Below are 15,028 nucleotides of genomic sequence, written 5' to 3'. Positions count from 1 at the left end.
CTGCTGAATGTCAGGACAGCCTTCAGGTGGATCAGCCACTCCCCCAGTTTCATATCATCAGAAAACCTGCTGAGGGTACATTCCATACCTTTGTCTGGGACATTGATAAACAAGCTGAATAAGGCCAGACCCAGTATTGATCCCTGAGGAACACCACTGACTACAGACCTCCAAGCTGATTCTGCTTTGCTGATCACGGCCCTCTGAGCTCTGCCATTCAGCCAGTTCTTGATCCACCTCACTGTCCATTCATCTGACCCACATTTCCTAAGCTTACCTAGAAGGATGCTATGGGAGACAGTGTCAAAAGCCTTGCTGAAGTTGACACTCACTGCTCCCCGCTTGTCTATCCATCCTGCCTTATCATTGTAGAAGGCCATCCGATGGTCAAGCATGAAAATTTCCCCGTGGTGAATCCATGCTAACTGCTGCTGTTGGCCTTCTTTTCATCTCTATGCTTTTTGATGGCCTCCAGAATACCCTGTTCCATCTCCTTTCCAGGGATGGTGGTGAGGCTGACTGGTCAGTGTTTTCTCAGGTCCTCCACCTTGCCCTTTTTGAAGATGGGGATAACATTGCTCAGCTTATCCATTAAATATTCTTTGTTACTTTTTTACTTTTTGAAATGACTATATCCAGGAATTGGTGTTTCTTATTTCTTATTAGAAAAAAATGTAATGCTCACTCTGTTTTCCTGTGACACTCATTACTCTGTGTAAAATTAATCTGATATTTTGAATTCAAGCAACGGTTCATTTTTAATTGATCTGTGAAAGCTAGAAGATGTGGAATTCGATGATACGAAAATGAGGTTTACCTCCTTCACAAAAATACTACTAAGCCTCAGAAATCAGCCCTTCAGATTTTTTCCTTAACATTGCATTTTATGGCATGGACAGGTAAAACTTGAATGAGGCTGCAATTTCAACCACATGTCTGTCTCTGAGAAATATAAATAGCATTAATTTTCCACTTGCTTTCTACAAGCAAGTCTGTGAAGTATTTCCTGTGATTGCAATGAAAGTAAAGCCACCTGGGCTTATTCAGTTGTTTTGTTTCTTTTTTTTTTTTTTTGGTAAGAATTTATAGCAATTCCTGAATCTCAGCCTTTATTTAAAAAAAAAAAAAAAAAGCAATTACTGTCTAGAAAGGAACATTTTGTCTCTCTGGAGATGCAATTTTGTTGAACTCATTTAAACTGAGAGTTGTCCTTGAAAAAGGCTATTTGAGTTTAGCTCCTTTTTCTCCTGCTCATACAAGTGGAAAAACATTTTTTTCCTTTTACTCAGATTTTTTAACCTTGTTGTCCTGTTGTTCAAACTAAATCCTTTTCAAATATCCATACCTGAAGTGATCAGTGTCTAGTTATGTGTGTGTAGCCATGGCATCCAAGGAAACAAGAGGAGAGCAGGTTCTTTATTGCCAATGTGCCACATTTATGAGATGCTATGGAGACCCTTTGTGGGAACAAGCTCTTTCTTGAGAGATTGCTGTGAAGCACTTTGACCTGTGGGACACATACTCGTACTGAAGTCCATGCATGACAGAAATATGTAGTTTTCTGTTAAACCCTCTGTGGGAAACCTGCTAAACAGGAGACACCATTTCTACCATGTCCCTCCTTGCTGCAGTGCCACACGGGCACTTCCTGGCTGGAAGGGGAAGGCATGAAGCCTACATGAGTACTGAAGAGGGAATTGATTATTCCTGCAAGCTGGCACTTGGGGACATGGCTGTGCCTGGGCATGGGGAATCACCAGCCCTGTGGATGGAGATGGCTGCACCCAGAGCAGAGACCAGCAGGGCTTAGTGTGGCTGCTGGATGCTGGATATGGATGATGCACCTCAGCCCTCGAGGAGCCCATGGGAAAGCAGCTGGGCCTGGGCCAGCACCAGCACAGAGGGACTGCATGAAGACAGACCATCCAAAAGTCCTGCTTAGCCGCTTTCAGGCTCCTGTTTTCTCTTGACGGCATGCTGGCCTGGAAATAGGCAACAGCAGGAGGGTCAAGAGCCCCTCACCCACTGCTGGGTGGTGTCCAGAGCCTGTAGCAATAGCTGCCATTGCACAAGCTCCACTCAATAGCCATGGGAACTCTGGAAACCTCCCCCCTGCTCCAGCAGCCCCAGAAAACACTCTGCATTTTAGCTGATTTCTAGACAGCAGTGGCTTCTCTGTGCCAGTGGGTGCCCGAGCTGTCTCTGGCCACAGCTGACAGATGGTCCATAGTGGGAGTGCTCCATGGACCTGGCACTGCCTGGGTCCCTGGCTCCCTGCAGGCACTGTCATGGGCTGGGACATGTGAGGTGGGAGAGGGCAAGCCCTGGGTCCTGCCGGGTGGAGGTGGCTGGAGGCCTGGTGGCACCCACTGCTCCGGCTCCAGGAAGCTGCATTGGACCAAGGCCTGTGCACTCACTCCTGTGTCCAAAGACATGAGTCTTCTGGCTCCAGGGTTCTAGGACATCCACTCTGCCTCCTGTGTCTTGACTACTAGAGAAGCCAGCATTGCCTTCTCCCTCCAGCAAGGCCATGCTTCCTTCTTGGAGGGGGGCTCTTGAATTATCTACATGTTCATTTGACAAAACATTAACAAAGAGAAAAACCACTTGCATTTATACAACTTATTTCCAAAACTCAATATTTTGTATTATTATTTGTTCTCCAGCCAAACAATGAAAATGTCTTTCCAAGCTGCTGTTGTCTTCCAGTTTAGCACCTGGCCTATTCAGCCATATCTCTTAACAAAATATTTTAATTTAATCTTTTGGTTAACTCTTATGTAAGAAGAAACTCTGCCTTGATAAGGAGTATGTTTCTGTGTAGTTAGCCATCTGCAACCGCCTGTAAACTCTCTGATGGTGAAAGTGAGGACAACTGATCAGACACGTCTCAGGACTACAAAAGAGGCTGAAAGCTGTTTGGTGCCTAATAAAACCAGTGGTAAGTTTAAATGGATTTGATTGTAGACTGAGATGTCGGGCTTTTGGTGTGTTTCAAAAGCATCCCGTGCTATAATATTGGATATTGAGGTAGAAAACAAAAAGGGTGTTCATATTATGGCAGAGGAAGGGATGATATCATAGGCAGTAGCTTAAAAAGTTAAATACTTACTTTGTAATAGTTTTGAGGAAAAGCTCAGCAGTTTTCAGCAAGTGAGAGTGGATCATTGAAATGTATTTAAAATGCATTCCGAATTTATGGTAAAGCTTTGGGAAGATTGTTGTATTGTGATTTTATACTGCTTTATATGTTTGGGGCATTTAGATACTCTTGAAGGAAATTTTCCTTAGGACATTGAGTAGATAATTTTGCTCTTTGCTAACTCAATTTTTGCAAAACTGAATACAAATTTTGGAAAATTTCATAGAAATTGCTGAAGTTTTGTGGACTGCTGGAGGCAGCTGGGGGCCAGGTGGATACCCAAGGCACCTGTGGTGGTACTGGATGCCTGTCATAGGCAGCTGAAATGAGCCTCAAGTCAACCCAGCCAGTGGAGACTAGTGTTCCATCTCACCCTTAAGCAGACCCTTATTAACTGGCCAGCTAAGCAGCAGCACAGGCTCTACAAACTGCACCAGGTAGCTATCTGCTGAACATGAAGGGATTTTTACATCCAGAGCACAGCTGGACACCCATAACACAGTTATCTATCCTAATTATATATATATAATAATATAATTTCCAAATGAAAAATTACAGTGATACAGTTAGATGATATAAAGAATAAGTATTTTTTAACTTAAAAAAAACCTTTAATTTTTCCTGAATCAAATTGGTTAAATGTAATACAAGTAAATGGATTGCTGATGGCAACTGAGATGTTAATTTTAGGTGACAAAGTAGTTGATTTTTGCCTCCACTGTTAGAAATGCTTTACTTTTTTTCAGTCTTTTAGTTCAGTAGTTTAATGATAATTGAACATTTTGTCTCTCATCCCTTTCATTCATATCCAAATGGGCTGGAGACATAGCTCTAGGCATTGGCGCACTACCTAAGCCTATTTCTAAAACAGCCTTGCTGATGAGTAGCTTGCACACGTATTATACATGTGCTTGGAAGGAATGTTAGAACTGATATATGAACTGACAGCTTGGAGAATTGTGTCTTTTAGGAGGAAGGTCAGTAAACATCTCATGCATGCTACATACATGTTCTTGTGGATAAAGTAACATTTTTCTCAAATGAGAAAAATGAGTTTTTTATCTCAAGAATGTTATTTTTTTGGAAAGAGGAAAACAGGATGTGTACATAGTGTACTCACTGTGTATCAGAGAGAAATCTACTAGCAAAGGATATTTATTTCTTCCATAATCAGTTTTTCTTTGGTAATAATACCAGTAATAATGTTACTGGTAGCTGACAAATTTATCTAAGGAAAATGCATACTCACTTGAAGTTTCATTTTACACATGTGCACACAAACAAATCTGTCTAGCTTTACTGGAATGTAACTGGAGCACCAGTAACTCCTGGGGCTGCTTACACATTTCCATTCCATGCTTCTGTTTTCATGAGGGAAACAAAAAAAATTCATCTTTCTATTTTCAAGTGCCTTGAATTTGGACTTTTCAACAAGCAAACAAAAGAATTACTTGTGTAAGTATTTCTTTTGTGTTGGCTGAGTTTTATGGGAAGAACGAGAAAATAACTTCCCAATGTTTACACATGGGTTTTTTTAGCAAATCTGGCATCAAAAAGCCAAAAAGCATGGAGTGAGTCAGACTTAAGCTCCATTGAAGTGGAATATCTTATACTATGCCAGTGAAAACTGGACTTGATTTCAGTAGTTACAAGCCTCTGAAAATCTGCTGCTTGGCAGGCCCATGGGGCTTTGGCAGTGCAGTACTGAGTGCACAGTGAGCTGCAGAGCTGGCAGGGCAGGTGGCTGTCCCTGAGCACATGGGTCACCAGGTCACTGGTGACACTGTTCCTGCTGCAGGGACACTTAGTATCAGAATGTGGTGCCAAAAATTTCCTTTTCATATAGGTATTTTTAGACTGACTAATTGAACTCTGGCACTTATAAAGGCCCCACAAACGTGGGCCAAAGGCCAAATCCCTCACCAGAAAAGGAACTGGTGCCTGGTGGGGCCAGACTAGCATTCTCACTCTGACAAGGTTTCCGCTCTTCTTCTTTTCTCCCCCATCCGTAAGCTTCCTCCTATCCTCCTGGCAGATCCATTGACCCACCTTTTTGCCCATTGGGATGGGATTAAACTTACTGTCATCAGGATGGACTCACCGTACAACCTCTGAACAGCTCTCTGACCTGCAGATTGGGAGAATATCCTTTGTAGGCACTGCAGATACTGCAGATACTGTGGAATGAGAGCTATGTGCAACTGGAGCAATAGTATGTTTGAAATAATAATATGGTTTCCTATAGTCTGTTCTGGATTGATTCCATGTAATAAGTGTTTGCATGGTAGCTTGTACTGAGACACTGTGGTGGCTCTAATTCTGGCAACCTCATTCATAAAGGTGTCCTATTCATTTCAGTGATCCTGGTAGAGGAGAATTTGGATGGCAATCTCTATTTTGGCTTGAAGTGTCCACTGGATTTTTTTCTTCAGACCCACTCTATGCCTTCTATCTTTGTGCCCTCAAAATGAATGCCTAGGGCAAATCCCACTACTTGCATCTAGTACTACTTTGGTGAAGCTGAACAGTAAGCATTTTGAACTGTGAAAAATCCATCATTTAAATGGCAATGTAAAAGACACTGAAATGACACCTAGAAGAAGTTAAAGTGCTGCAAGAGAGATATTAGAGCAAATTGTCTAGAGTCAAGGACAGACTGAAGCCCTCAGAAGGAAGGGACCCAAAGAGCTGTCCCATGAAGTAGTTGAATGCAGCAACTAGGAATCCAGCAGGTACCATGAGTGGAGAATATTTGACATCAGAACAGGATCCCACCTTGAAGCTGAAAACAGAGTGATGTTTCACTTTGCATCTGACACTTCAGCTCTTTGCTAGGAAGGTGTTATGTTAAATTTGCTTTCGCCTTCCTAGTGAAACCTTGCAGTTTTTAATGTTTTAAAGTGTTCTTTAAAAAAACCCCAAACCCTCCAGGTTTGTCTGTATTCTCTGACTCATATTCTCCATAAGCAGCAAAAACATGCAGGGAGATATAAAAGAGGCAACAGAAGAGATCAGAGGACCCAAATGGAAGAGGGAATGGTACATCTCAAGGAATTCTGATGACACTGAAAAGTTTGTAGGTCACTTTTTCTTCTACTAAGAAGTCTATTTGTTTTTCTGGAAGAATTACTTGATCTTTTGAGAACATAGTAACTAAAGACTTCATCTTACAGTGTGACCATATTTATGATGACAATATTATGATGGAGTTACTGCTTTCAAAGCCTCTTTAAAATTGTCTTGGTATAAATGGATCTTGCTAGGCCTATGAAATGAGACTATAACCACATTTAAAAACAGGTCAGCAGACAATATATTTGAGGAAGGGGAGGTGATTTTCCAGGGATATAAGTTAGCTCTATTCAAAACAGTCTTCATTTTGGAAAGTGTGATTCAGATATGCTTGCAGACACACTTTCACTTCTTAAAGCAGTGAGATAATGAGGCTTGAAGTGGATTTATCATTGCACAATAGCCAGCATTTCACAATCTGAAATAAAATTACCCAAGGCCCTCATAGTGCACGCTATAAGTTGCATGCATCTCCCCAATGAAAGGCAGGTGGTTGAAGTGATTTGAAAGCACTGTGTGATTGTATCAGCCAGGTGAGAGGCTGCTGGAGAAGAGCCCCAGCCCTGAGTCAGCAGAGCATGGTGTGATACCAGCTGTGCTGGAAGTTGGGCAGAACCTCCCTGCCTCAGCAGGAGCCTTGGGAAAGGTTTTGGCTGAGAAAGCTCTCCTAATACCTACTCCCTCTGCAGCTGTTTTCACATTTCCACAAAGGAAATGTGAAATGTGCAGCTGTCTCCCTTTGGAGGAATGTTCCCTGGGACGCTCTGAGAATGATAGGCATGTAGTTTTGTGCAACATTTACAGGGATCGTACAAAATGAACATGGGAAGACATTGGGAAAATGGAGGTAGGTATGTCCTTGTTCCAAACATGTGCATTAAGGCACCTAATGTGACAAATGAATGTTCTGGAAAGACTGAAGACCTTAGAAATTAAAGTGTTGGAGACTGTACAAATACTATACTCATCAGGGAGGACTGTAGCATGACACAGCTTTTGTATTTTGCAAAGCAGTTTTCTCTGAATTGCTTAGCTCATCTGCTTGGTGGATTATAGGATAAATAGGCAAGGGAGAAGCAGCCATAATTTTTACTCATGAGACCGCAAGGGATTGAAACCAGCTACTCTTATTGTAGTGTAACAAAGCTGTAACACTCAGCTCTGTGCCCTTTACTGCCCTGAGTGGGAGTATCCTCGTCAGCATGGTTGATCCTTTCACAGCAGTGAAAGGGTATCCTGCATCAGAGAGCAAAATTCTGCATCTAGCAAGTCTGGTACAGTATTTGCTGATGGAAAGAAGACAGCTGCTGTATGCTCATTGCTCCAAGGGGAATGTAATCTACGAAGGAAGAATGTGCATCTAGGGATCTCAGCATTTCAAAAGGCATCATAGTCAAGAACTCTGAATGGTACCCTCTTAGAAAAAACATAGTATCTCCTCACTGACTCATCATTCTTTTCATTCTTTCCTTCTATCTCACAGGACAGGGACATGCCTGGTTAGTATGCCTTACATAAAGGAATGTGTGTGAAAATTCAACACTCTTGGAAATTTCATTTCTTCAGAACCCCAAGCAGCTGTTCAGACTAGTAATGTGTTATTGAACACTTCTTTCTTTTGTTCAGCCTTTTACTGATTTTACTAGATGTGCACAATAGCTTAGGCCTCTAACTATGTGAGGTAGCAAAAGAGGTGATGACAGGGCTGGATTGTGAATGGAGGAGTCCAGTCACAATGTCACCAATATACAGAATGCAGTCTTTATTCATAGGGGCATGAAAGATGCTTTGTGAACCAATAGAAAAGCTGAGAAGGAACTGGATGGGTATAAAAGCTGATCCTATCTATATATTCCAGTTCTGCCTACATGGGGAGATGTCATCACACAGCATTACAGTTCTTAAATAATTCTTTAAAACCACAAAGACTGCAACTGCTCATTTTCTGCATATTTCTCCCACATCAGTGGAAAGTTTATATTGAGGAGAACAAATACCATTTAAACAAAAAATGTTCATACAAATATCTTCTCTTTTAGCTGCTTGAATGGTTAGGACATGCTTTAAGTGGTGGTTATATCCACTCTATTTTTATATGCTTAAACTCTTTTGTCTCCTCTCTGCATTCAGAGAACTGCAAATTTTCTGGTATTGGTTTTCATATGTTAGTGGTATAATTTGTACCATTTCTGGACTAAGTGCTGAAATTGTGTCCTAATGAGTGCACTGCCTTTAATTAAAAATAAATGCAATGAAAACCACAATAATAAAATAGATTATAGACTAAGTCTCTAGCACCTGATCTTCATGCAGTTGGCCACACAAGCACACAGTCATTCACCTCTTCTTCTCCTGTTGCTGCAATGTCCCAAAGACTTGAATTTATGCAATATAACTCTTAAAACATGTGAACATTTCTTGTTTGTCTGACTTTTTGACCACCTCTGGGAAAGCCTAGGAAAAAGGCCAGGAGAAAGCTGTCATTTTCTGAGCAGTGGATTCAGCCCATTTCCAGATGTCACCCTACAATGGGAAGGACCATGGGTCCTCGTGGTAGAAGGCTGGTGGCCAAGGCTAGCTGGTTTGGACAGACCAGTTGGTTTGGCACTATGCAGCAGTCCCCTCCTATCATTGTGGGAGCTTTGGGAAAGAGAGCAGGAAGAGCTGGTCCAGATTAACCAGCTTGTCAAGCCAGATTTAGTTTATTGGTTTGAGGTTTGACAGCTCTTTACTAAGTACACTAGTATTATACCCATTTTAGGACCTAAATGATCTTAGGAACAATATAGATTGAGAGGTTTCATGATACTCTAGTGCTTAACTGACGCATATTTTTCACTTTATGGTGAATTTTTAGTATCAATACATTTATCCCAATCCTTATCCTTCCTTTGTGAACCCTATCACAACAAATATCACTAAAACTGTCCTCCTTTTTTACAACTCTTGGTTTGAAAGAAAAAATTCAAGCCACGCTACATAGTTGGAAGTCCTGATATCTTTCTGCAAGTTATCTATATAATTCTGTAGCAATACCTTGCTGTTGTGCCAAATATTACTTACTTTGTTCTGTAGTGACATATTAGATTTTCATCCCTGTCACTATTTCATAGGTGGGGAAGTGGTGCAGGGAATACTGGTTAAGGTGACATTCCCAGAAAGCTGGTTGTAGTGCCATAAATAGAGGGTAAGTTTTTATAGAGTTCTTAATTCACTAGTGCCACCACTTCAATTATGGCAGGACTTATGGGCTTGATGTTGAATCACAGAATATCCCAAGCTGGAAGGGACTCACAGGGATCATCAAGTCCAACTCCTGGCCCTGCACAGCACCATCCCCTGCACATCACACCATGTGCCCAAGAGCATTGTCCAAACACCTCTTGAACTCTGTCAGGCTGGTGCTGTGACCACTTCCCTGGGGAGCCTGTTCCAGTGCCCAAACACCCTCTGGGTGAAAAACCTCTTTCTAAAATCCAATCTAAACCTCTCTTGCCATTCTGGCCATTCCCTTGGGTACTGTCACTGGTCACCAGATAGAAGAGATCAGTACCTCTCCTTTTCCCCTCACAAGGAGGTTGTAGACTGTGGTGAGGTCTCTCCTCATAACTTTACCATGCACCAAAGTGCAACTGACAGGCTTATAGGTTTCAGGGTCCTTCGTCTTGCCCTTCTTGAAAATCAGCCTTCTTGAAAGCTTCCAGTCAACTGGAAGCTCTCTGGATTTCCAAAACAGCACAAAAATAATCGAGAGAGGTTTTGTGATGACATCAGCCAGCTCTTCAAGGATTCTTGGATGAATCCAATCAGGCCCCATAGATTTTTAGGGATCCAGGTGGAGCAGCAGATCTCTCACAGTTTCAGGGTCAGCTGGGAGTAGATTCTTGCAGTCATGGTCCTTCAGGTGAGGGCTCTGAGACCCCTTTGGTCCGTCATCCATGTTGAAGACAGAGACAAAGTTACAGCAGGAGTGATAGATAAGGTGTTGTGCAAATTAGATCAGAAATTAGCTACTTTTTGGCTTGAGAAAATTAGGAATTTAAGAAAACTGCTATTGCAAGCCCTGTAAAAAGTACTCTTTGGGCAGAACTTACAAAAGGTGCGTTTGACTCTTGTGATGAAACTGATGGTGCTCAAGAAGATGCAACTGTGTCTAAGCCCCTTTATCGAAACGTTGGCTGTAGCTGCAGGCTTGCAAGGTGGGCAGTCCTGATGCAAAAAAAGACTGTCAGCCAAGGTTACAGAGTACAAAGAGAAGAAGAAAGTCTTGTCTTGGAAACGTTTGGTGTACCATTTTGTTTTGCAGCTGGTTGCTCAACAATGTTTCTGAGATTACTTAGGGTTTCAAGACCTTAACAGTAGCTGTCCAGACATGATTTAAGGGGCAGAACTGGAACACGGCATTTTGGAGATGCCACATTCTATTTTTAGAGAAGAAAAAATTGCTTCTTTTCTCTACAATATATTCAGAAGAATGTCACTTGAATGTGGCTTCTCCTGCATATCAGGACAAATCCATTAGTACACTTGGTTGTCTGCAGTACAGTGGAAGTAAAATGCACACAAAGCAAAATTTAAAAAATGGAACATAATACTAGTGAGCTAGAGGGGAGAGGGAAAAAATCAGCAGATGAATTTGGGAGTGATTTCTCCCTAGATGTTTACGAAATCTCATTTTAATCCTGAAAGCTTAGGCGGAGAAACACTGAGAAAAGCTTTGTTTGGGTGAACTGATGTTTCCAGAGGTTTTGGTAATGGGTTTCACAGGTTTCATTTAATTGCTCTCTGTCTGGGAAAGCAGCCATGAATTTGTGACTGATTGGAAATCCAGATGTAAAGTTGAGCCATTTTTTGCAGCTGTACTCCAGTGGACGTAGTGAATAGTTAAGGGAAAGTACAAGGTGTTCCTGAGGGAACATTTGGGGAGGGAGGAGTGTAGACTGACTCCCTTTTGGCAAGAAAGAATATCACTAGCAGTTTAAAAAAAATTACTTACAAGAGAATGTAGAATTGTTTCTGAAAGAGATTTGCCATGTTCTTTTTTATAAAACAAAGAAAGCAAAAAGTTGTGTTTGTCTCAGGAAAGGAAATCAATGAGTGCATATTTATTATAATGTTATTTGTTGCCTTTCTTGATTTCAAAGAACTATAACCCCTCCGGAAAGAGAACTCCTTTTGGACATCCTGCATGAAGAACTACTCTGACAACTGCATCTGAACAGAGAACTGAGTATGGCACTGAAGCAAAGAAAGAGCAAAAGGTGGCAGTCTGCTTCCTCTGCCTGTTAACAGGTCAGACCTGACTCCTCTATCCTCTTCTATAGCTAAGCATGCTTTTAATGTATAAGGACAAAGGACTCTCAAGTAATAGAATAGAGCCTAGAAAACGAGGATATTATAATAATGGCCTTTCTTAAACATAAAAACCACTTCACTGCTTATATGGTGTAATATCAATTTAGATTGATATGATTTTTTCTTGCCAATTTGTACCTTTTACTTCTAGAAGCTTTTCTTCAGTGACCAATTTCTTTGACCTTAACAGAAAACTGGGCCCCACCATGTGCTGAGCCTTTAATGAATTGGTAGAGACACACCCTAGGAGCTCCATGTCTGTTCATATGGACTAGTTTAAAGATTATGGGCTGCTGTAGTCTCATAGGAGAAATGGTCTAAAACATTCTTTACTATGACCACAAACCTAATTTGGCGCTCTGGTTGTGCCAGGAGCAATACTGAGCCTTGACTCTGGCTGTGTGGTTAGCGAGCCTCAGGCAGGCTGGGGCAGTGTCCCACCACTCCCGTTGAGAAAGCAGAAGGCAATAATCTCTCTCAGCACTTCTGTTGCTTCGTGGAGTACGTGAAGCTGCTCTAGGTATGCACTGTCTGTAGCCACATGCATGCAATAATTTGGAGCCATTGGACCATCAGCTGTAAAGCAAAAAATTAACTTCTGTGGAGATACAGTTATGAACAGTATGATCTCCTTATCAAGCTATCATGCAAGTAAATAGCCTCAGTTTGTGGTACAAATATTAAAGGAGTTAATTTGCTTAAATTTTGCCTGTCATATGAAGCCTGTAATCAGAGCAACTACCATCTCCTTTGGTATTCCCTGTGGAGTACAGAGATTGTTGTCCAAATACTCACCAGACAAAACTTTCTCTCCTATAAGGCAACAAACAAGATACAACTCAGAAGTTAATTTTGCTTATGTAAAATAGTTCCATCTATGTTATGTTCCTCCTGCTTTTGCCTTGACCCATTAGCTAGCAAATCCTCACAGACTTGCACCAAGGCCAAATTTCTTCACCAAGCACCTCAGCATGAGCCAAAGGGTGGATGGATGCATCCTGAAAGGCTGACATCGAGGAGAAGGTACCTACTAAAACACAATAATAATTATGACATTTTGCTACTTTGCAAAATGCTGTTACAATATGGCAAGGTTTACTGCAGGGAAAGGGATGGAGTCAGAAATAGTTGCTGTATTTTGTGAACAAAAAGGAGTCTTCATTTCTGAGTTTTGCATTGTTATAGTTGGTAAGAAATCTGAAAATGTATTTCAATAATATGAGATTAAATTTATAATTACATATTTTTACTATAACAGCAGAGAAAATATTTTGAATTAAGATCCACTACCAACAAGAGCTGTTATAGGCATTAACCTTTGTAATTGATTTTAGTCTTCTGTGACCTGATTATGAAAATGCTAGACTTTTGCAATGCACTTGGAAATAGTAGGCTGGGCATGTGAATCCTGCTATAAGTTGATGATTGTATTTTATCCTATCTCTTGTGACCCTTGGCCTATTTAAAGCAAATATCAGATGACCTTTTGTGTTTTGTTTCATCAGCAAAGAAGACTGGATGTTTTAACAGGTCTTTAATAAGCAGCTTTATGCATCAGCTGCAGTGCAGGAGGGTGGATCAAAATTATGTTCAAGGTGGAAAAGTATTTCATTTAACTACAGACACAGAAGAGTCCAGCACAGCCACTGAAGATTCCTCTGTAGGCAATGGACAAGGATCCCAGCAGCCGTAAGCAAGTGTTTATAAATGAGGTCAACTGTCCCCTAGTGATTTTTGTTTTTCTCTGTCTGGTATAGTGAGTGAACAAATTACTAGATTATACCTAGACAATTTCCACCCAGACTAAAAAAGTTAGGGTGAAATAATTCCACTAGGAAAAGAACGAAGGTAAACTGAGCTCTAACAGGATGCGACCTCTCTACGGGGTACTGAGCAGTGCTACTTAAATGGCCTGTCAAGGTGCCTCACTGATGAAAAGTAGTCTAAATCAAATCTGAGAATCAAATCAAAGTGGAACCAAGCAGAAACCAAGAAATCGAAGCAGACAGCTCAGTCTTGGACAACCCTTTGACAGGGGGCACATATCCCAAAAGAGGGTAACTAAATCATGCTACTTTTTAGTAATCAGGCTTTAGTGACCCTCGAATGAAACTGGTAAATGGGTATGAGATCTATTATTTTTTTAACATATTGTTTGTTTTTTGTGGTTTTTCTTGGTTGGTTGGTTTAGGGGTTTTTTTTGTTGGCATGTTTTGGTTTTTGTTGTGAATGTACATCAGTCTTTGCCTGTCCGATAAAGGAGGCCTGACTTTCTTTTCTTTTATTTTTTTTTTAAAGGGATGTCATGTTTCATATATTCACACTGGTGTTCAGGAACTAAAAAGGGATCTGTTCCTGATGTATTTCCCAGGCACATCCACGCAGTCCTGGTCCCTATGCCAGGACACCTACCAAGATTCTTACCACTCCCTTGCTGCAAGATAGGAGTATTTAATCCGTGGTATGTTCTCATTTTGAGGAGCATTGTGTCTTTCCACATTTCATACCACCACACCCACCAGGCTTTCACTAAAGTCTTCTCAAGGTGATTATCAATGCAGCACAATACTCCTAAGCAGTGGAATGGCCTAATGGAGAATAAGGGGAAATCATTAAGATTATGTCACATTTCCAAGCCATCAGAATCTTGCAAATCTGGAAGGCAAATGTTGAACTCAGGAAAACCTTCATGCCGGCCATTGTCAAGTGAAAGCCTGGGAGAAAAATGAACAAATACATTGCATGTTTTTCTAAATATTGCTGAACTGCTCAGGATAAATGTTCTAAAAATGCTCTCATGGAAGAATGGTGAATAAAATAGACACATTTTTGTTGGGACATGTTCATTAGCTTGAGGAACTGTCAGTTTCCTGATGACTTCCTCTCTTATTAGTATGTATTAAATCTTTCCAAGCATGTCTGCCTTGTTGCCATCTGATCTGTTCATTGAGGAGAGGTGATTTAAATTTCATGTTTGCAGGCTTACACCAAGAGAAAGCTTACACCAATGAATCACTGAGAAGGAAATATCCCAGTTTGCTGGTAGAAGTTCACCTGAATGGAGTCGTTTTGGGGCCTTTGGCAACACCTTGCTGAAGGCCTTGCTGCTGTTGGACACAAACAAGGCAGATGAAACTTTGTTCAGAGAGAAATGATATTGTACACTATAGTGGCCAGAACATATCATTCTTTGTCTTCATAATAAATTAAAACACGTAAGTATTAATTTCCTAGGTAACAACAGGCTTATTGTTTTTTAGGTTTGCTCTTGATCTTGTACAATACATCAAAAGAAATAATTTGTCTTCTATATTTAACATTCAGAATTTTTTTCTTGCACAGAAGTTCAAAGAAGATTTCAGTAGGAACTGAGGACCCTGACATTTTCACCAGTAAAGGATTTTTCAGGTGCTTTTGCTCTCAAGTGGAAGAATCTGGCCCCATGCTTCCCACTGGGCA

General features: G+C 41.0%; 1 long non-coding RNA gene across 3 annotated transcripts in view; it reads left to right on the top strand.

Annotated features, from left to right (window-relative positions):
* Positions 1-10,872: 10,872 nt before the first annotated feature.
* LOC108448422 overlaps positions 10,873-15,028 on the top strand; it is an 11,921-nt gene continuing 7,765 nt past the window's right edge. The window contains exons 1-4 of one of the 3 annotated variants that reach the window (XR_001864301.1): positions 10,873-11,506; positions 12,484-13,258; positions 13,868-14,030; positions 14,550-14,784. This is a non-coding gene — a long non-coding RNA (uncharacterized LOC108448422). Of the gene's footprint in view, positions 13,259-13,867; positions 14,031-14,549; positions 14,785-15,028 lie in introns of all 3 variants that reach the window. The other 2 variants (XR_001864300.1, XR_001864299.1) reach the window with 2 other exon arrangements.

This window comes from Corvus brachyrhynchos, unplaced genomic scaffold (assembly GCF_000691975.1).
Source record: "Corvus brachyrhynchos isolate BGI_N302 unplaced genomic scaffold, ASM69197v1 scaffold698, whole genome shotgun sequence".
Classification (NCBI taxonomy): Eukaryota; Metazoa; Chordata; class Aves; order Passeriformes; family Corvidae; genus Corvus; species Corvus brachyrhynchos.
Note: the sequence above shows the minus strand (reverse complement) of the source record. Positions and strands in the feature narration are given on the sequence as shown.